Source organism: Bidens hawaiensis, unplaced genomic scaffold (assembly GCF_021521415.1).
Source record: "Bidens hawaiensis isolate Kalapana, Puna unplaced genomic scaffold, B.hawaiensis_p1.1 tig00046690_1, whole genome shotgun sequence".
Lineage (NCBI taxonomy): Eukaryota > Viridiplantae > Streptophyta > Magnoliopsida > Asterales > Asteraceae > Bidens > Bidens hawaiensis.
The window spans coordinates 31,853-53,535 of NW_027498327.1; the positions used below are offsets into that span (position 1 = coordinate 31,853).

At 33.8% G+C, this 21,683-nt stretch overlaps 2 pseudogenes across 2 annotated transcripts; both read left to right on the top strand.

The window, feature by feature from the left end:
• The first annotated feature begins 1,486 nt into the window (after window positions 1–1,486).
• On the top strand, window positions 1,487–20,778 carry LOC143596552 (protein STRICTOSIDINE SYNTHASE-LIKE 12-like; annotated as a pseudogene). Its single transcript, XR_013146731.1, has 4 exons — window positions 1,487–1,928; window positions 2,851–3,104; window positions 3,191–3,689; window positions 20,699–20,778. The product of XR_013146731.1 is annotated as a protein STRICTOSIDINE SYNTHASE-LIKE 12-like (transcript).
• LOC143596547 (protein STRICTOSIDINE SYNTHASE-LIKE 12 pseudogene) lies at window positions 17,849–20,772 on the top strand (annotated as a pseudogene). The gene is made up of 3 exons (XR_013146729.1): window positions 17,849–17,870; window positions 19,862–20,119; window positions 20,197–20,772. The product of XR_013146729.1 is annotated as a protein STRICTOSIDINE SYNTHASE-LIKE 12 pseudogene (transcript).
• Window positions 20,779–21,683: the final 905 nt, after the last annotated feature.

Sequence of the window (21,683 nt, forward strand, 5' to 3'; positions counted from 1 at the left end):
TCATTTTAAACTCTAAGGTATGGAATTTGGCATTTTCAGTCCCTTAACTTTGGAAAATTGGCATTTTGAACTCGAAATTTTCACGATGTTACAGTTTTGGTCCACGGGTTGGTTTATTAAAGTAGCCATTTACAACTAAGTTTTGATATAGAAAATAACAAATAAATAATTTATGATTTATGGATTTTCTAACAACTTTTTATTTCCAAATTGCGTAATGTGTAATTTTTTTACTGTATAATATATCTTTATAGGGTTTGGATCAAATACACATTAAATTAACGTACCAAACATAATAATTAAGTAGAGTAATTATGTATACAAGTAGAATAATATGTAATTACATCATAGAGTAATTATGTAATTACTCTATGATAATTACTCTACTTGATTCTCTTGTTTAGCATGTTAATTTCATTTGTACAATAACCTTCCCCAATATATATGTGATTTGAACAATAACCTCTAAACATTAATCTCATGTTTAGAGGTTTTCCACGCTAAATTTTTGTGTCCTTGTTACTTTTAAATTGCCCTATTTGTCTGCATTCTCATTGGTTCATTCGGGTCGGGAAAAAGTTTAGCCAAACGAAGATTAATTCCGCACTTTTTATTTACCGTTCGTGGCTAGGTTGTCGTTTTTCCCAACACTGTTACCCTAAACCGTTATCTCTACTGTGCGAATTTTGGTTTTACAATATGCCTGCTACATTTGATTGGGGATGTCAATAGGAGGAGTATTAGTAATTTTGTTATGATACTTGAGCCTATCGAGTACCTGCTTAATCACTACATATAGCATTGTGTATACCCATTAGTTAGAAATTAATTGTTGGAATTAATAAGCAATCATATAAACGAATGAACGCCCCCACCCTTTATGGTATGGTGGTAAAGATAGTGGTGTTACCTATCAATGACTAGGGTTCTCGCATTTTTTAATTTTGTTATACTTTGTATTTTAACTTTATCCAACTTTTTAATGGTTTTATCTTTTATCACCATATTCAACCACATCTAACATATTATTAATTATTTTTCCTAGTTCCAACCCGCTTCCCGCTTAAACATGTAACACAAGATTAATACTATAATAAAAACTTTACAAATTTTTACAATTTGTATAATTATAAAATTTAGTAATTGTTAGTTAAGGCATGGCTGCATGAAACAAACCAGGTTTTACTTTCACGTCATAGCTCGATCACGAGACTAATAGTTTGCGATCCTATACACATGTATTCTCGTTCTGGCTTTTTTAATATTGGCATGTATAAAAAAAGCAAAACAATTTTTTAGTATCCATTTAAGTTCCATTTCCAACACAGATCAAGCTGTATGAGGTCACTCACCATTGTTATATGTGTATCCTCTAAGATAAGCAAACACCACTCCATACATTATAGATAAATAGAGTCATAGAGAATAGTAGAGTACCTAGGCAAAATTTAATCAGTTTCATTCTCGTAATGTTGAAGTCTTGAAGACACGTAACCAAATTTCCTAAAATTAGACACGATTTGTTTAGCGCGAATCCACAATGATGATAGAGAATCCCAAACGGCGGCCCTTAGAAGTTACGAGTTGCGACATCATCACGTATCCAAAGACCTCGATGAAGCAACTATTCTTTTCTATAAATAAGGCTATGCGCGATACAATTGAAACACACATCCAAACATGGCAACGGTATCCTTGCTTTCTGTTTTTGTTGCATTACTTTCCACTTTTGTTGTTGTTTCCGGTCAGTTTTCCAAGTTTAGTAAGCTTGAATTGCCTCGAGGGGTTTTGAGCCCTGAATCGGCTGCATTTCGTGGATTTCTCTTGTTTATTGAAGGTCCCTATACGACCGTATTCGATGGTAGGATAACGAAATGGCAAGGCCCTATTTTAGGTTTCGTGGATTTTGCATATACTGCACCCGGAAGGTCTGTTTTATGCATAACCAATTATTTTGTTCGTGCAGGGCTTGAGGTTGTTCATGTTCGTTTAAGAACATATAAATGAGAGTCAATATAGCATTAATATATTTTCTTGTTCGTGATACTTTGTAAAATGAACTTGTACGTATTTAATACAAACATAAACTAACAAAATAAAATTAATACGAACAAATAAGCATTTCATTTTACAAAGTGTTTACAAATGAAACTAGCTTAAATGATCAAAACTTGATTTTTCATTAAATTATTGAAATTTAAAATACAAGTTAAATGCCAAATTTCTTTTGGGGGGATTTTTAGATATACACCTTATTATTTTTTGGGATATTGAAATTTAATAAACCTAACTAAATGCGATTATCTGATAATAATCCCAACTGAGTTTATTGTCACTAGTGGTTCCAAAATTGTAAAAATTTTGTCCTTGGTGGTCTCCCGTTAAAAAGGACTTAACGGCATTATATATATATACATATATATATATATATATTTCCGAATTTCAACTAATGTTTTAATGTTTTTAAGGAAGGAGGATACGAGTCGATTGATGCAAAAATTAACTCGAAATGGTGATTCAAACAACTTAATTTTTTGTTAATTGAAACTTCAAACACCCGAATTGAAACATTGTTTCGTCGTTTTGGAGCACCGTTTCGAACTAAGTTTACATCAATCGACCCGTATCCTCCTTCCGATCAAAAGCCTTAAAACATTAGTTTGAAATTCGGGAAAAAATATAACGCCGTTAAGTTCTTTTTAACGAGGGACCACTGAGGGCAAACATTTTTAAATTGGGGACCACTAGTAACAAAAAACTCAGTTGAGATTATTATCGGCCAATTGCATTTAGTTGGGACTATTAAAATCCGATATCCATAATTTTTTTTATTTTTAATATTTTGATTAGGAATAAGACACTTTGTGATGGTACAACTGATCCGGATATGGGACGGACATGCGGAAGGCCATTGGCTCTTAGCTTTAATCCGAAAACCGGCCTCCTTTACATAGTTGATGCATATTATGGGCTTCTAGTTGTCGGGCCTACAGGCGGACCTGCACTTCAGCTTTCTGGTGGTTACAAGTTTTTAATTGGTGTTGACGTTGACTTGATAACCGGCAATGGTTTTTCAGTGATGCTAGTTTGACATATGATATCGGGTAACTATATTGACTAAAACCATGGATTAAATGTTTACTAGTCTTGTTTTAACACTTGAGTATATTTTTTGATGTAAAGATATTAGATGACCTGTATTTAAGCCCGATTCAACTGGTAGATTATTGCGTTACAATCCAATTGCCAAACGTGTAGACGTTTTGCTTACCGGTCTCTCGGGCGGGGGTGGTCCAGCAGTTAGTCGCGATGGTACATTTGTTATAGTACCTGAGGCTACCGGTAGCCGAATTTCAAAATATTGGCTAGCTGGGCCCAAAGCAAATAAATTGGAACTTTTGCTAAATAATGTTGGAAGCCCGAATAAAATAAAACGAGCAGAGTTATTCGGAGGGTTTTGGGTGGCAATTTCGGTTGGATTCATACCACCAACGCCACTCATCACACCTCAAGGAGTGAGATTTAATTCGGATGGATTTGTGTTGCAAACAGTGTCATTTGCTACGCAATTCTTCAATAAATCAATCACTTTGGTTCAGGAGCAGGATGTGAAACTTTATGTGGGTTCTCGTCTCACCAATTTTATTGGTGACTACTCTAACTAGATAACCATGTGTTGTACCGCACCACTAAATAAGGTTAAATGAACTATCATAATGTTTATGTTTCTAATTTTTGTTACACTATATATAACGTATTTTGGATTGGATTCGTTGTCGTAGTTAACTCAAGAACTAAATTTAATATATATTATTAACACGGGGTGAAATCTGGTACAGATACAATTAACATACTAAACATATAAATAACTAGAGTAATTACAGTTTTGAACTAAAATAATTATGTTATATAAAATAATATAGTGATAATAATTACACTAGTTCAAAAGTTTTAGAGTAATAATAATTACTCTAGTGTTAACATAATTACTTTAGTTATTTATACAGTTTTCACGATAAAAGTTATTTGTATTAGATCCAAACTTTATTGACAATTTCCTTTTATAAAATCTAAAAAGGTAAAAAATGGCGGTAGAGTAATTTCAATAGATAGAAATGTTGTGCAAATCCACCAATATTTGTTATATAGTTTTCTGTGTCAACTTTAGTATCCACATATCTTGCTTATATGAACCAACATGCTCATTTATGGAATTCAATTGATCAAATTTGTATGTAATTTAACAAATTCTGCAACCTGAGACCAAATCAGTGTTTTGTCAGACAGTCTTGGGTTGGCCCAGGTTGGTGTCTTGGGTTTCTCAGGCCTAACCCAGATCTTGCTCGCCCGTAGATGCGTTAACCACAACTTTTAACTTGTTACACAAATTAATGTGTAACTTAAACTTAACTAGGTTTCATAACCCGCGCGCTGCGCGGGTTTGTGTCTACAATACATTCGAGGGTGGAGTAAGAGAGGGAATAAATCTTTTACATAACACAAAAATTAACCACTTTGCACTCTTGCATTGTCCACTTTGTTCATCTACATACAAATCCCATCACAACGAAGCATTAAAAGTCATCAAAACAAAAATATTCATAATTGAAGCAAAAAACGAATCATAGAAATACTTGCAACAGCTTATCGTCTCATTACAACATTCGTCCAAATTTGATGACAGTAGCGGCTTTCAGCAAGTCAAATAACTACTATAAATGCATTGGTAGAACTTTGAAAAAAACTTCAAAGAAAAATTTAAATGAAAATAACATATACCGTATGTGAAGATCATGTGAAATGTGAACCTTGAACTGATCTGCTACGTTGAGGCTATTCTAACCCCTATGCATCGTGGCATGGCCCTAATAATGTTAAAATAAAATTGCCAACATGAGGTTCAAGAGGGTATCATGGCTGCAATGTTTGTTGCCCCACCAAAAGCCGAAGTACCATCATAGCCATAAAATGAATCTCATAAGGTGTAACCACAATAGGCTCAGGTTCACACCGGCTACAACATAAGTTGCCACGCCAAAGTGCGAATCATCATCACAGTCATAAACGAATCTGATGACGCAATTAAAAAGTAAACACGTAGGATGTAAAAAATAAGCATATAAAATCATTAACCCAAGGAGGCTCAGGTCAATCAAAAAACGAACCATCATCAAAGCCATAAACCGATCTCAATGGGTGGAATTAATAGGCTCGGGTCCGCATTATTGCGTACAACCAATGAGCACCGAAAACTACATACAAACCCGGTAATCATAGTACGCATTCTGCATATGAATAAAATATTCAAGCAGAATTTCAGTACTTGATCACTGATAGTATCCACATACCTTCACACATATCAAAGCCGAAGCAACCAAGTTAATCATTGAGTTTCGAAGTATTAACCTTGTGCCAAACAAAGACAACCAAACTCCCAACACATACCAATAGCAAAATATTCATCAACCAAGATGGGCACAATGCCACAACCTGCCATCAACCAAAAATATACATCAACCAAGATAGCCACAACGCCACAATTGCCTACCTTTTTAGGGTCTTTTAGTATATTTTTGTTGTTGTTGTTGTTGTATGATGAGCAACCGAATGCCAATTGGAGAGGCTCGAATCTACAAATGGGAGCTCAAAATGGCTGCAAATTCATGGTTGCATAGTTCATCACCATATCGTCAAGATCTTGCCCTGCCATTATACGAATGCGATCATAGCAAACCAACATCCAGTCAACAGGATTGAATTAGATTATATATAGAGCATTCAAAAATTTAGACAATAATGAAAGCAACACCAACATGTTGATAACTTAGAGGCAGCACAATTTGAACAACCATCAGTTTATGTGTTCTGGTACTTTTTTTTGTTAACCATCTCTTTTAACAAACTATATAACTCCATAAGTGAATACTTCTAAAATAGTTATTGATCGGTTTTTCTAATGGATCATGAAGAAGTAATATCACATCGACCACCGTTTTCGGAATCTGACAACAGAAATTTCGAGGTAAGTTTTCACCGAAAGACAAACACCTAGTCATTTGTTATCTTCATCGGCGTTGGCAACCGGAGAGACACAACCCGACGACCGTCGCCTAGGGTTCCAAAATTTTTTTGGAACCCGGCACCAGTCAAAATCGGATCCGCAGTCTGTGACATTCGTGACAAAACGAGGTATATTATATTCACTACGTAGCGAGTAAACGATAAATCGGTTAATTCGTTGTGCTTAAACGAGTAACCGACTGATACTGATTATGGCCTGTATATATACTGAGGGGTCATATACGAGGTATATATATATATATTATAGTGATTAACATATTGATATTTAGGCTCCAGTACGTTTAAAACCATTTAAACGAAAAAGGCTTTGTTTATTGATACGCTATAAGCTTAAACGCAATCGTTAACATCAAAACGAGCATTGTAGCATCCTTTAAGCCGAAAAGATTTATAAAACACTTATATGACATGTTCTAAGAAATCCGTGAAAATATTTTGGATTTTTACAACGAGTTAGTATGTTTTTATTATTTTGCAAAAATGAGTCGAAAAACGACGTTTGCATGCTATTCCTCGCACCCGATTTAATTTTCTCGCGAAAAACTGAACCCGAATTAAATTTTGGACCGACGTTTACGTGTGACACGAATACCGAGGCACCATTGGGCCAAAAGTGAGGCCCAATGGGCCTCCTAAATTGCGTACGTAAGGGATGGTTACCCCACCCTTTTTCTAGTACCTTGTAAATACTAATATAAATGAGATATTTTTACAAACCCAAATCGAGAAACCTCATTTCTGCAGACCATCTTCAACTTTCAGCCAAAATTTAGAGGTATTTCATAATTTCTCATTTATTTCAAGCTTAATTAGTAAGGTTTAAACATGGAAAATTAGTTGTTGGTTAGTTTTAAGAATGTTTAACCATTCAAAAACCATAAAAATCAAGTAAAATCATGTTTTGATGTTAAACATGTTTACAAAGCTGAAACATATAAATTTTTGACCAAAAACGCGGATTAGAACATGAATACAATGTTTTTACGGTTCGAAAGTTCGGTTCGAAACCAAAACCGAAACCCTAATTAACAAGGCTGTTATATGGATGATTTATGCTTGTTTTGATGTTATATGGTATGTAGATACACTGAGTTTGCAACCCAAGACCCGGAGAGTCGTTTAAACTACCGAAAACCTACCGAAAACCGACAAGGTATTACTAGTTAACTCGTTTAGGGGCTGTTTGTGCTTCGATTGTGACGTACTTGTTATTAGGTTATGAAACATTGCAGAGTCATTAGGGATCACATAAGTGAGTCGCTGTTCAAATTTGGTAATTTTTCGTTAAACGGAGAATATTTGGTGAATTTATTAACGTTTATTGGCGTTTATTTGGGAAAAATAGTTAGACCTCATGAAAAATTATGAAACTTTGTTTGGAACCCAAACATGTGGTGGTAAGATCACTGGAAATATTTGAGATGATTTGGAGATGGCTAGGTATGGTTGGTGCAATTGCGTTTATATCGAATTTTAATAGCCGAAAAATGCACAAAAGGGTATTTTGGTCAAAGAGTTAAGTTCTGGGAAATTTAAAGAGGCTGTTTCATGGTATTGTTACCACTTAGAAAAATTATTGGATTTTTCGGGAATCGTTTGGTATAAACGGGGTATTTATCGGTTAATTATAACACATAAAATGAATTTTTATAAATAAAAATTCTCAAGATATTTTTATAAACTTCTAAAGATTTTATTTATTTTTACAAAAATTCTCATAATTTATATAGAAATGCATAAATATATATGAATATTTAAAGATTTAAATTATATTTGTTTTAACGATACATGCAGTTTTGTGTTTAACGAACTGACTGGTATGTCAAAATGTCAAAAGTGGTCAAATATCATGGTTTTAGATGAATTTGATAAAAACGAACTTTTTACGAGAATTCCTGACAATTCGGATTGATTGTACGCGTTTTGTATAATCAAATCCGTAAGAAAACTGAAACGAACCCTGCGATCAATCCAGATACCGAAACTTCGAAATTCTTTCATAAATCAAATCCTTTTATCGATCAGTATGTTTACTTAAGTTTATGTGATCTTACCTTCTTTCCGAAACACGTAAATGATCAACTTGGCTAGGCTCAGAAAACGGTGAAACCAAGCCAAATCTGGTTTTGAACATTTCATGGTGTACAACGTCACAATCTAAGACTACGATCATGTTCTGGGCCTAACAGTTATACCCAGACTAGTTATACAGCCTGATTTAGTTTAAGCATTGTACTGGTATTAACCGTACTATACCGGTTATAGGATTCAAGCTATAATCGAGACATTCTAGTTACTGATACGTACCACCAGCTTGAACAACATTAAGGTAAGTTTCATGACCCCACTTTCTAAACTGTTTTACGAACTTTTGGGGTGGAAAGCATGTTTACATATACTTATATACTTGAAAACGTGTGATGATGTGAATTATCTAAGTACTAACACTCAAAAGTCCCACAAATACAAGTGATTAACTTCATGCCGGTGACGTGTGGATAGTACTATTGGTTTGACAAACCCAACTGACATGGCCGGAGAGGTATGCCGGAACATGTTAACCCAGTTGCACATTGTCATTAAACTTGTTACATTCTGCTATGTGGTGTTAGACATAGTACATACTTGGGGCAAAGTGGCTGTTAAATGCCAACGGGAGTGCATGGGCAGGGGGTGGCCATGTGTTTTAGCTCGTTTCGGTTTCACTTGTGGCTTAGTATAAAAACATCATACACATACATACGTACATACTTACTTACTATGAACTTTACGAACTCGTATACTGGTTTTGTTCGTACTCGTGAAACTTGAAACTCACCAACTAGACGTAGTTGACCCGTTTTAACATGCTTTTCGGTGAGCCCAAGTTGGAATAATTTGCTTATGTGCTCGGTGCTAGAACGGAAGTGAATCGTTGTACATAGACACTAGCATATATGTTAAAGAATAAGCAATCACGCGAACCGGTTATGTGATTTTCATCTAGTTTGTAAACTTAGTACCTACCAATGTAATATGGTGTAAATTAGTTTGTTGAATTTCTTTATAAACAATGTGGTTGATACCAGTATTAATAGTTACGTTCCCATATTACGCTTCCGCAACTACCTAGTCGGGGTGTGACACAGTCGTACCTCCGCCACCGTCGCCTAGGGTTCCAAAATCGAACCCGACAACAGTGAAATCGGAGCCACGAACGTCGCAATCGTACCAAAGACGTAGGCGTCACCCAAACCCAAAACCAGATTTAACTCACCAACAGCAGAGATTACCGAAGAACACAAATGTGAGCTTTGATGACAGAGAATCACAATGTTGGAATTAAGAAATTGAAATTGTTAAGAATGGGTTTTGCAAAAGTCAAATCTATGTATCTCTCTCTTTGGTAGCTTCTTGTATAGAAGCCACGTTACCCTTTCAAAGAAACGTGACAATGAAGTACAATTATTAAGGAAAAGAGTACATCTATTAAAGCAAAAGTAACAATTGTTAAGCACTATGTATAACACTCAAAAGCACAATTTTGACAAAGATAGTTGCAAATTAATATATATATATATATATATATATATATGTGATGGGATCTAGATAGAACTCCTTTTACTAGAGAACTAGTAAATAATTATTTTTAACTATTTTTAAAAAAATATTTTGTGATTTCTTGTTCTTTCCTCATTCTAATAAGATGATATTGTTCCTAAAAAAAAACTTGTCGGTGTAGCTGTAGTGCATATGTGCACTAATGCCTATTGCATATATACAATAGTGTTTTATTGCATATAATACAACACAATTGCATTATCCAATACACACTATGAATATATGCAAATACGACACTAATAATTGTATGCAAAACACATTATCGCATATATGTAATACAACACTAATGCACATATACACTATATCGATTTGTTTTTTAATTTTTGTATATAATATAACACTACTGCAAATATACAATACAAACAACTATATATATATGATATTCAACACTATTTAAAATATCAAATTGCACACTATTGCACATATGTATTATAAAAAAAGTCGGTGTATTGCATATATGCATTACTCGTTAATTTTTTTTATTTTTATATTTTTTTGTGGTGAATAATAACAACATATAAGAAGGATGAAAGAAAAAAAAATTTTAAATTTTTTTTTTAATTAAATTAAAAATATTTCATTATTAGTTCTCTAGTTCTCTCCATAAAATGGAGTTCTCTCATGATCCTCTCCCGGGAAAGGATCAAGAGAGAACTCGTTGAGAGAACTAGAGAACTCTTAAGTATAGGGTTATTTTTGTAAAATTATCCCAAATACATATTTACACTTCTGATGGCTTCTTTCCTTTGTACGACCTTCCCCTCTACAACTTTCCTGTACGTGTTCGATGGACTCTCTCCAAACACATGCAGATCTTGAATCATTACAACTTGATGATTAAGAACCCTAAATCATCAAATATATCACCAATCGTGTCTCTTCATCATTGATTTCAACCAGTATTCGATGGACTCTCTTCAAACACATGCAGATCTTGAATCATTAAAACTTGATGATTAAGAACCCTAAATCATCAAATATATCACCAATCGTGTCTCTTCATCATTGATTTCAACAATTGAACATGACATCTGAAGGTACTTTTGAATTCTAACTTTTCTTCCTTAATCATGTGTGTTACTGATTATATTGCTCTATCTACACATTCTACAATCAATAATTACTCTGTAATTGCAAAATTTGGCGATTATATTGCATAAATAGCATGAATTAGGTGATTCTAGGTAAAAAAAAAGCCAAAATTAGGCGATTCTAGATCAAAAATAGTTATTACTAAAGGAAAAACCATAATTTGTTTGCTTCATGTATTGATTTGATGGTTTAATTGATTAGTCATGAACAATTTTAAAAGATACATGAGTATTACAAATGAGTAATAATATGTAATACAGAGTATTGCATATATGTAATACTGTTAGTATTACATTTATGTAATAATAAAATAAATATTACGATATGCAGTATCACGTTGTTGTATATGTTATACTGTTAGTATAACATATGTTCAATACCGAGCATTGAGTATTGCATATGTTTTGTAATACCAATTACTGCATGTATGTAATACTGTTATTATTACATATTATGTAATATACAAAAATGAGTTATGAATAATCCTAGTCTTTAGATATTTGTATCCTTTATGTGTTGATAGCATTGCTTGCTATCATTATATTGACCGAGCGTTGCAGTTGACGTTGTCTTCTGTGATACCAACATTAGAAGTAGTTAACTTAAGGATTATAAGTTTGCCATTTGTTTTGGAATGTTTGAAGGTTTTAATATTCATTTGTTGGAATAGTGAAATTAGTTTGCTATTAGTTTGTCATACGTAATAAAGTATAATAACATCTGTTGATTTGACAAAATAGTTAGTCTGACATTATATGTGTTTGCATATATTCTCTTTATTATTCACAAAATGAAGGGCATTTTAAAGATTCCATTCGAGGATGTGTTTCAGTCTCGGGGTATGATCAAATCATATTAGGCTCTTTTGGCTTGACTTTTACATGTCAACATATTAGTCATGGTGCAGACTTGAGCATTGGGTTAACAATTAATATTTAAATTGCACTATTCATGATGTTATGCCCATGCCGTGAACATTATGGTAACAAACTAACAATGAACTGTTTGGTTTTTTTTTGTTAGTGCAGATAAGATGTGATCTTATATTGGGTACCTTGTATTAAACTAAAATGTGATTTTCCATTGGTTACACTGCAACTCTTATGGTTTGTTTCCACTCCTTAAGTTGTGCAGAGTTTATATTTAATTTTTAAAGTGGTTGGTTGAATCAGATTTTGGATTCTACTACAAATTTATTTGGCTGTTACATTTATGTTGGATTGCATACATTTTCAGAAAATGTCAAACAACCTCAGTGTGTATACATAAATGTCGATCTTGCATTGAGGTTCTAAAAGTTTTGGACAAATTAAAATCTACGCATATGTGAAGGTTTTGAGATACTAAGTGGAGGATAATTCTTTTCGAGATGAGCGTACAAATAAATCATGCATTGGAGAAAGCATAGTAACCTGATGAATTCAACAAGAAATTAACGTGGTTGATTTGTCGATGATGACTACTTTTTTTTCTTGTTTAAGTATTTATACTAGAATGGTTCATTGGGTTATGAATGATTTGGTCATTATATTTGCATATTGCATGTATGTATTCTATGTTTGTACTACATATGTGTATTGGTTGTTTTACTTGCATTTTAAACATCATGTACGCGCACTTCATAATATACACCATTATTTCAACATTATATGCTTTTATTACATATATGTAATGTTTCTATTGGATATATGCATTACATGCTTGCATGCACATATGTACTCTATTTCTCGTGGTCAAAACAACCCACAATACCAATTGTAAATTTCATGCGACATAAATTTCAGCAATCTCTAAACCGCTTAAAAACATAAAATTCTTCGCTTAAATTTAAGTATATACATATTTCACATACACAATGCAAATGAATAATCTTGTATTAATGTTACATTTTGAGTATAAAACATGCATCAACAAAACATATACAAAGATACAATTTTAAAATACAAGTAAAATATACATTGCGCATATGCAATACAAACAAATAATCTTAAATTGAGGTTATGATTTGAATATCAACAAGCACCGGCATAAGTTGACAAGGAGATAGATACATTGTATTCTAGACCATATTTTATTTAGCCATCCTTTAGTCTTATTAACTCCTTTTTTTGGTACTTTCTTTAATTTCCAATCTTCATATCTTGGTTGTAAATTAAAGCAAAATTAGTATTTATATCTAACAAAGTACTAATACATATATGCAATACTATAGTGCTACATATATGCAATACAACATATTTTATTAATACTGCAAATAGGCAATACAACATGGTTCATATGATGTAATAGCTAAGCAATTCATACATGTGACACAACAAACAAAAAATACTGCATTTATGTATTACAACAAACCTCATATGCACGCAATAGCTAATCACTGCATATATATAATACCACACATTTCGTATACATACAAGAGTTAAGCAATACACGTATGCGATACAACAGGTTGCATATGCATTAAATATCAAGCATAATTTATATATAACATACCGTCACTGTTTACATCATCGAGCCTGTATTCCTCGTCTAAGAGCGTCGTGCATTTTCACTATTTATGGCCATTTTGACCTTCTTCGTTGCCTTCATTTCAGTGATATATATACAATATAATGGATTCAAACATATGCAATCACAATACTATATGAATATAATGTATCAACTTATCTAAATAACACCATCAACCCTCATATTCTATGCAATAACAATCCCTAATTTTCCCCTGTTTTGCTATCTGTTTTTTACCCAATTTTAACCTGTTTTGCTATATGTTTTTTTACCCAATTTTCCCTTATTTTGCTATCCGTTTTTTTACCCAGCTTCCCCTGTTTTGCTATCTTTTTTTACCCTTTGTATTTGTTCATATTTTCCACTATAAGTTCATTAAACCATGTGTATAATATGTATTGCATATATGTATTTTAGCTACAAAAATATCTAACATATCATCTCAACTTCAGATGCAATACGTCTATGTTGTATAAAGAAACATGCTCAAATATATTTCCATAACTATGTTCAACAATACATATGCGCAGTATAACTAAAATATATATAGTGAGATACACCATTCATGTATTAAATCTATGTAATATATCACTAATCATGTAAAATGACCTGTTATACTGCACATATTATACACATGTTTTAATGGTGTATCTCACTATATGATTTAATACATGAATGGTGTATCTCACTACAATAGACTTAATAGATGACTACTGTATATATGTAATACATATGTAAAATGACCTGTTATTGAATGGCGTAATACATAATCTACGTATATACACATGTTTTAATGGTGTTGCATATACGTAATAGATAACTACTGTATATATGTAATACACTAGACTGCATATCCACGTAACATACAAGTGATGCACCTATGTAATACAACATACTACATATGAATTTAATAGACACACATTGTATACATGTATTATAATAGAGTACATATGCATATTATAGATAAGTGCTACACATATGTAATATAATCGACTATATATGTACTTTGATAGATAATTGATGCATTAATTATACACTGCATATATGTAATACTTAACAAATCATGTAAATATGACCAATCGATGTTGATAATGCGTAAAAATGGATGTGATTGGGTTCGTGTATTCCCATTGTCCAACGATGCATATTGAGACCATACATTAGTTCTAGTACCCAATTCCGCTTTCTCACAAGCAATTCATCGAACACTTGGTGTGCAAACTTAAAAAATTAGAAGACTTAACTTGGACAGTTCATAACCAACCATCCCATTGTGTTTTGACAATATGTTAACAATCATGTTATTTAATAAATAGTTTTCATCTCTAATTAGTGTCAAATTAGCCTCTGTTTGTTCTTGATGGTGTATAATATGGCTAATCGACACTTGTTAATATGTGAACTTAACAATTACACTTGCTTACCTATTAGTGTTGTCAGATTCGTGCTTGATTTTTGCAGTTGATTTGGATGTACTGGAGTCTGGACGATCGATTGATGAAGAGTGAAACCCTAGATCATTGATGGGAGACATCAGGGAACGAGAAGAGGGAAGAAACAAAGATGTAAGTTTTTCCAATTCCAATATTACCCTTTCTCATTAAAAAACCCAACACTTTTCATTTTCCCCTTTCTTATTTTTTTAGCCTTTGATCTAAGAAAATTCATGGGGTTAAAAGGAGTTCTCTAGTTCTCTCTTTAAAATGAGTTCTCTCTAGATCCCACCCCTATATATATATATAGGATGAATATCATTACAGAACTCATAAATTATTTAAGAACTTGAAGAAACCCGTGAAAACTAACATTTTTTTTAATCGTTTTTGTATGTTTGTGTTACTTGAGTGTAGTTTTATCATTTTTTTATATCTATCTTTACGATTACAATTTTGAAAGTTAGTTTTTATACATATTCATGTTTTGTTTTACACCTATGTAAATTTGTTGATACATAAATTTTACACATATGTAAATAGGAATGGCAACGGGGCGGGTTTGGGGCGGATTTTGGTTAACCCGAACCCGAACCCGAAACCAAAAACCATCCCCGTACCCGCCCCATTACCCGTCGGGTTTAATTCGGGGATTCCCCGTTTGGTTTTTTGTACCCCCCCGACCCGCCCCGTCCCCGAACCCGAAAACCCGAAAACCCGAAAACCCGAAATCAATAAGTTCAATACGAATATACGATCTTACAGGTGAAATAATAATAATAATAATAATAATAAGAGAATTAGGGATCTTACAGGTGGTAGGATGAGAACGAGGAGGAGGAGGGTGGTCCGGTGGTGCAGACGGCGAGGGTGGTCCGGTGGTGCAGACGGCCTAATCAGTCGACAGTCACTTTCCTTGTTAGGCTTTCCTTGTTAAGCAAACGGCGATTGGTAATGGTTATCAGCTGAGCCGACAGCCGATATTCCGATAACAGTTAAAGACTAAGAGAGACGGAGACCTAACCAGCTAACCTAATTAAGCAGATTGTAATTTGTAAAACGGCGATTGGTAGCTCTTTGCCTCTTTTCCTTTTGCGCCTGCATATACAGTAGGTTTAGGTTTTTAATATATATATATATATTATTTATATTTATATTTATATATTATATCGGGGCGGGTCGGGGCGGGGGTACCTGAACCCGAACCCGAACCCGAACCCGAAACATTCCCCGAAACAATCTCCGAAACCCGACCCGAAACCGAAAAAACAAAACCCGACCCGACCCGAAATAAGCCGGTTTTCGGGTTTCCCCGTCGGATTCGGGGATTTTTGCCATCCCTATATGTAAACTTGTGATTAATATTTGTAATCAAAATTTTTTGTATAAAATATGATAAGACTACTCTTAAACAATGTTAATATATAAAAAAAAATTAAAAAAATGTTTAGTTGTTTAGAGTTCCTAAGAGTTCTTAAGTTTATTATAGTTCTTAAATGATACCAACCCTATATATATCACTAAAAACTTATGTAATATCATTTTCAATTTATCATACAGCTATTATATCATTCTCCTTTTCATTTGACTTCTCTTTAATGATTTCTATGAAAACTTACGAACTCCTAAACTCTAGACACCATATCATAAAGTCATAAACCTACAACAATAAACTCGATCGTATGAATTCAGAATTTGAAGAATAGACAAAAGTGAAAGAGGAGAATAAAATGGTGCAAAGTTGTATTTGATATTATAATTTTCATTAAGGTGTGAGGGATCATTGAGCTAACACTAAACACTATTGAGTTATGAAGGCCTTTGTGCCGGTTTTATTAGGAAGCTCGGTTTGGGTTTCTAATTGTTTTTAACCCTAATAATGTTCATTATTTATATATATATTATATATATATATATATATCCAATCATGTAATTGTAATCTTGGTTCTTAGCTAATAAGAAATACCTAGTTGCAGCCCTTGGATGTAGGTCCCCTCGCGGGGACCAAACAACGTTAAAATTAGTGTGGTGTTTATATTTACACGATTACTGCGTGTTTATCGTTTGTGCATGCGTGTGTCGCTTTGTTCCTAAAAAATGGTATCATGCCTCGTTGAACACCAGTCGGTTTGCACTAAGATGATTCACAGAAGATCCTGATGAAAGGCCAGATTGCGGTTTAGGTTTGGGTTTGTCGGCGGTAAAATTGTTGGCCGGCAACTCTTGGAAATCGCTGGATCGTGGTTCGAAAGCAAAAGCTAGCTTTCAGAACCATTACAAGTCAAGGTTTGCAGTTTTATTTTATTTGTCGGATAGATACCAGTGTAATTTGTCTTAATGGTGTTGGTCAAAGGAAATTGCAAAATGTAAAGTCAAGTAGTCAACATATTTATTTTTGGTCTTTGATAGTCTGATGGTGATTAGGTACCATTAATTTGTTTATTTGTTAAAGCTTGGAGCTTTTTTTTGTTATTTGTTTCAATCGGTCGAGGCTTACATCTTGTTTAGCCACCGGTTCTAGCAAGTTGGTCAATTAGGGTTTGGTTTTAAACTATGGAATTCCGATCGAGTTAATGTTTGCTCGATTGCGATTAGTTATTTCATCGGGTGTCGAGTTCGACCATGGCTGAGAAATTTCTTTGGAGTCGCGGATAATCGAATATATGGTTGGGTAAATTGGACGGTTCTGTGGAACAAGGAGCATGATTGGTTTGCAAGTTTAGATTTGTGAAATTTCTAGTTTGGGTTTCGACTGTTTATTATAAACCATAATTTGGGGAACTAGTTTATGTGAAAATTCAGCGTTCGGGTTTAGATTTGTCTGCATGAGATCAATCGGAGGCAACTATTTAGATTTTATTTATAGTTACTTAATTTATCGGCTATTGCAGAAGCAAATCGGTTTGTTTGACATTGTTCAATAGAATAGCCGTCAAATTTAGGCTCGTGCCATTGTTGTGTATGTTCACTGCTCGTGCCATTTGTTGTGTAGGTTCACTGTTTCTAATATGTTCTTGTTTGTTATTGTTATAACTAAAGACATGATGGTTGTGATCGGAGTGTTCAACGATTATTGATTTGGGTTGGTTGGTTTATCAAAGGGAACTTGGATGTGATATTGATATGGATTAAACATGGAGAACATGGAACCAGCAGGTATGGTGACAACATAAGTGAAAAAAAGAGGTTATTGGCAAGTTGTGTGAACTATTGCTCGTTTGGATGATCTTTCGGTTAGGGTTTGCGTTAACTGGTCATGTGTACGGTCCTAGAACCCTTGGTAACGCTTGCTTCAATGAAAGCTCAACTGCTGTTATAATCGTTTGTTTGCTAGCTGGCGGGAACTATGATTGTTACTTCTTGTTCGTTTGGAACTGTGGAGTTATATATTTCAATAGTTGTTAGTAGTGATCAGTGGTACGACATTTGAGAGTCCGAAAATGTTTTTTTTTGGCAAGGGTTGGGGTAACAACATGGTTTTGATCGGTTCTTGTTTAGTAGTTAAGACCGATTTTAAACCGAACCGAAACGATTAGGACCAGTTCTATCTTTCACGCTCCTAAACCGGTTTCTAAACCGAACCACTTTGAGTCAAACTGGTTTTGATCAAGATTTGACCAAACCGATTTGGTTTGACAAAAAACTGGTTTTGTACAACTCTATTGCAAACCACAGTTTTTAAACCAAGCCCATACGTGATGTTGGTTTTAGCAATGTATTAAAAACCGGTATTTTAATTGTACTGAATTGGGCTAAAAATGGTATAATCGGTTGAACCGGGTTATACCAGTAGGTTCAACCGGTTGAATAGTTTACCTTATGATTTCCTATAAATTCCACTTCAACTCCAAAAATAGCCCAAAAGTAAATGCTTCCATAACAAAAAATAATCCAAAAGTTAATCTATATTAAAAAATAATACAAAAGCACTCAATTTTTTTAAAAAAAGTCATAAAGTTTACACGTTTGAATGTTAATTGTTGGGATAAAAGAAATTTGTTAGTCAAGGCAGGGCACTAACCAGGCTTTACTTTCACGTCATAGCTCGATCACGAGAATAATAGTTTACGATCCTATACACATGTATTCTCGTCCTGGCTTGGTGTGGCAACCTCTTCAAGCTGAATAAGAAGCCGAGTCCTAGCTTCAACACGTATGATATGGACATATGGTATACTTTAAAAAATATTATGACCTTTATACGTATGCATAATTGATAAAATTCATTGATATCTTGTAAATACCACAAAGACATTTGTTTTACTATGTACACTATATATGATAAAGAAGACAAGCTTTTTAGATATTCACATGAATAAAAAAAAGTAAAACATTTTTTTAGTATCAAATAAGTTTCATTTCCAGCACAGATCAAGCTGTATGAGGTCACTCACCATTGTTATATATATATATATGTGTATCCTCTAAGATAAGCATACACAACACCATACGTTGTATATAAATAGAGAATAGTAGAGTACCTAGGCAAAATTTAATCAGTTTCATTCACGTAATGTTAAAGACACGTACCCAAAATTTCCTAAAATTAGACACGACTTGTTTAGCGCGAATCCACAATGACGATAGAGAATCCCAAATGACGGCCCTTACAAGTTACGAGTTGCGACATCATCACGTATCCAAAGCAACTATTCTTTTCTATAAATAAGGCTATGCGCGATACTATTGAAACACACATCCAAACATGGCAAATGTATCCTTGCTTTCTGCTTTTGTTGCAATACTTTCCACTTTTGTTGTTGTTCCGGTCAGTTTGCCAAGTTTAGTAAGCTTGAATTGCCTCGAGGGGTTTCGGGACCTGAATCGGCTGCATTTAATAGATTTCTCGTGTTTACTGAAGGTCCCTATAACGTCCGTATACGATGGCAGGATATTGAAATGGCAAGACCCTATTTTAGGTTTCGTGGATTTCGCATATACTGCACCCGGAAGGTCTGTTTAATGTATAACCAGTTATTTTGTTCGTTGTAGGGCTTAAGGTTGTTCGTGTTCGTTAGCGTGAATATAGCATTAACATATTTTCTTGTTCGTGATACTTTGTAAAATGAAACTTGTACGTGATTAATACAAACATAAACTAGTATATGTAGTATCTTATTTTTTTTTCTTTTTAATATTTTGATTAGGAAATAAGCAACTTTGTGATGGTACAACTGATCCGGAAATGGGACCAAAATGTGGAAGGCCACTGGCTCTTAGCTTTAATCCGAAAACCGGCTTTCTTTACATAGCTGATGCATTTTTATGGGCTTCTAGTTGTTGGGCCTGGCCGGCGAGCTTGCACTTCAGCTTTCTGGTGGTTACAAGTTTTTAACTGGTGTTGACGTTGACTTGATAACCGGCAATGTTTATTTCAGTGATGCTAGTTTGACTTATGATATTAGGTTAACTATATTAACTCAAACCATGGATTAATGTTTACTACTCTTGTTTTAACACATGAGTATCTTTTTTGATGTAGAAATGTCACACAACCTGGATTTAAGTTCGATTCAACAGGTAGATTCTTGCGTTACAATCCAATTGACAAACGTGCAGACGTTTTGCTTAGTGGTCTCTCGGGCGGGGGTGGTCCAACAGTTAGTTCCGATGGTGCATTTGTTCTAGTGCCTGAGCTTACCGCTAACCGAATTTCAAAATATTGGCTAGTTGGGCCCAAAGCGAATCAAACGGAACTATTGCTAAATAATGTTGGAAACCCGAATAAAATAAAGCGAGCAGGGAGATTCGGAGAGTTTTTGGGTGGCACTTTCGAATGGATTCATCCCACCGACGCCACTCATCACACCTCAAGGAGTGAGATTCAATTCGGATGGAGTTGTGTTGCAAACAGTGTCATTTGCTACACAATTTTTCAATAAATCAATCACTTTGGTTCAGGAGCAAAATGGGAAACTTTATGTGGATTCTCGTTTAACCAATTTCATTGGTGTCTACTCTAACTAGATAACCATGTGCTGTACCGCACCACTAAATAAGGTTGAATAAAACTATCATAATAAAGCTTTGAGTTTTTATAAGATAAAATCTTTGGTTGGAATCTTTATATTCACTTATACATTGCTACATGCGTATCCAATAAATAACAAAAACCAATTCACATTTACTATAATAGTATAAACAGAAATAAGGTTCATGTTCTCAGGGATACATATTAAGTATTAACTAAATTATACCAAAATGTGCAAAGTGCATATACGATTGCTCTGAAAAGAGTGTATTTTGAAATAAACGTAAATTAACTCAACTATTTATTATAAAAACTTACTTAAACGATAAGGTGAATTCTATATTTAAAAACTAATTCCAATATTAAGATAATTTCTTAATTCAATTATAACTTATGATCATGCAATGATTTTTTAACTACCGTTTGTATGAACACTAGACGTCACGTCGTTCGGGCATCCACTCTATCTAATGTCTTAGCACACGTCATTATGTGATTTTAGAAAACCCGCTACTATATACTTACGTCGTTTGGATCAGAATATGCGGGTTGCGATGATAGAACTATTAATTATTATTAAACACCCACGTTGTTCGAAATGTTTAACTAGATCATGCGGTTCTATAACAATTTTGGGTTCCTAGACAAACTCGAAATATTATTCGTTCTTTTTACTAAAACTTAAAATATATTAGGGTATTAAATTGTGATGAACTTTATCATAAAAACTAATAAGGCGATTAAGTTTATTAATAATCTAATATACGCTATAAAAGAATCTGGTTTAAGATCAAGATCACACAAAACAAATCATTCAAACAAATAAATCACATAAGTTTCGATCCAAAACCAAAGAAAATAAACCCTAGTGTTGAAACAAATTGATTTAGCCGCACATGATGGCTAGATCAACTGAAACACATACGAAACGAAACATAAAACTAAAAGCCTACTAAACAAGAAACAAAAATCGAAATCCAAATTGTAATATGATGGTT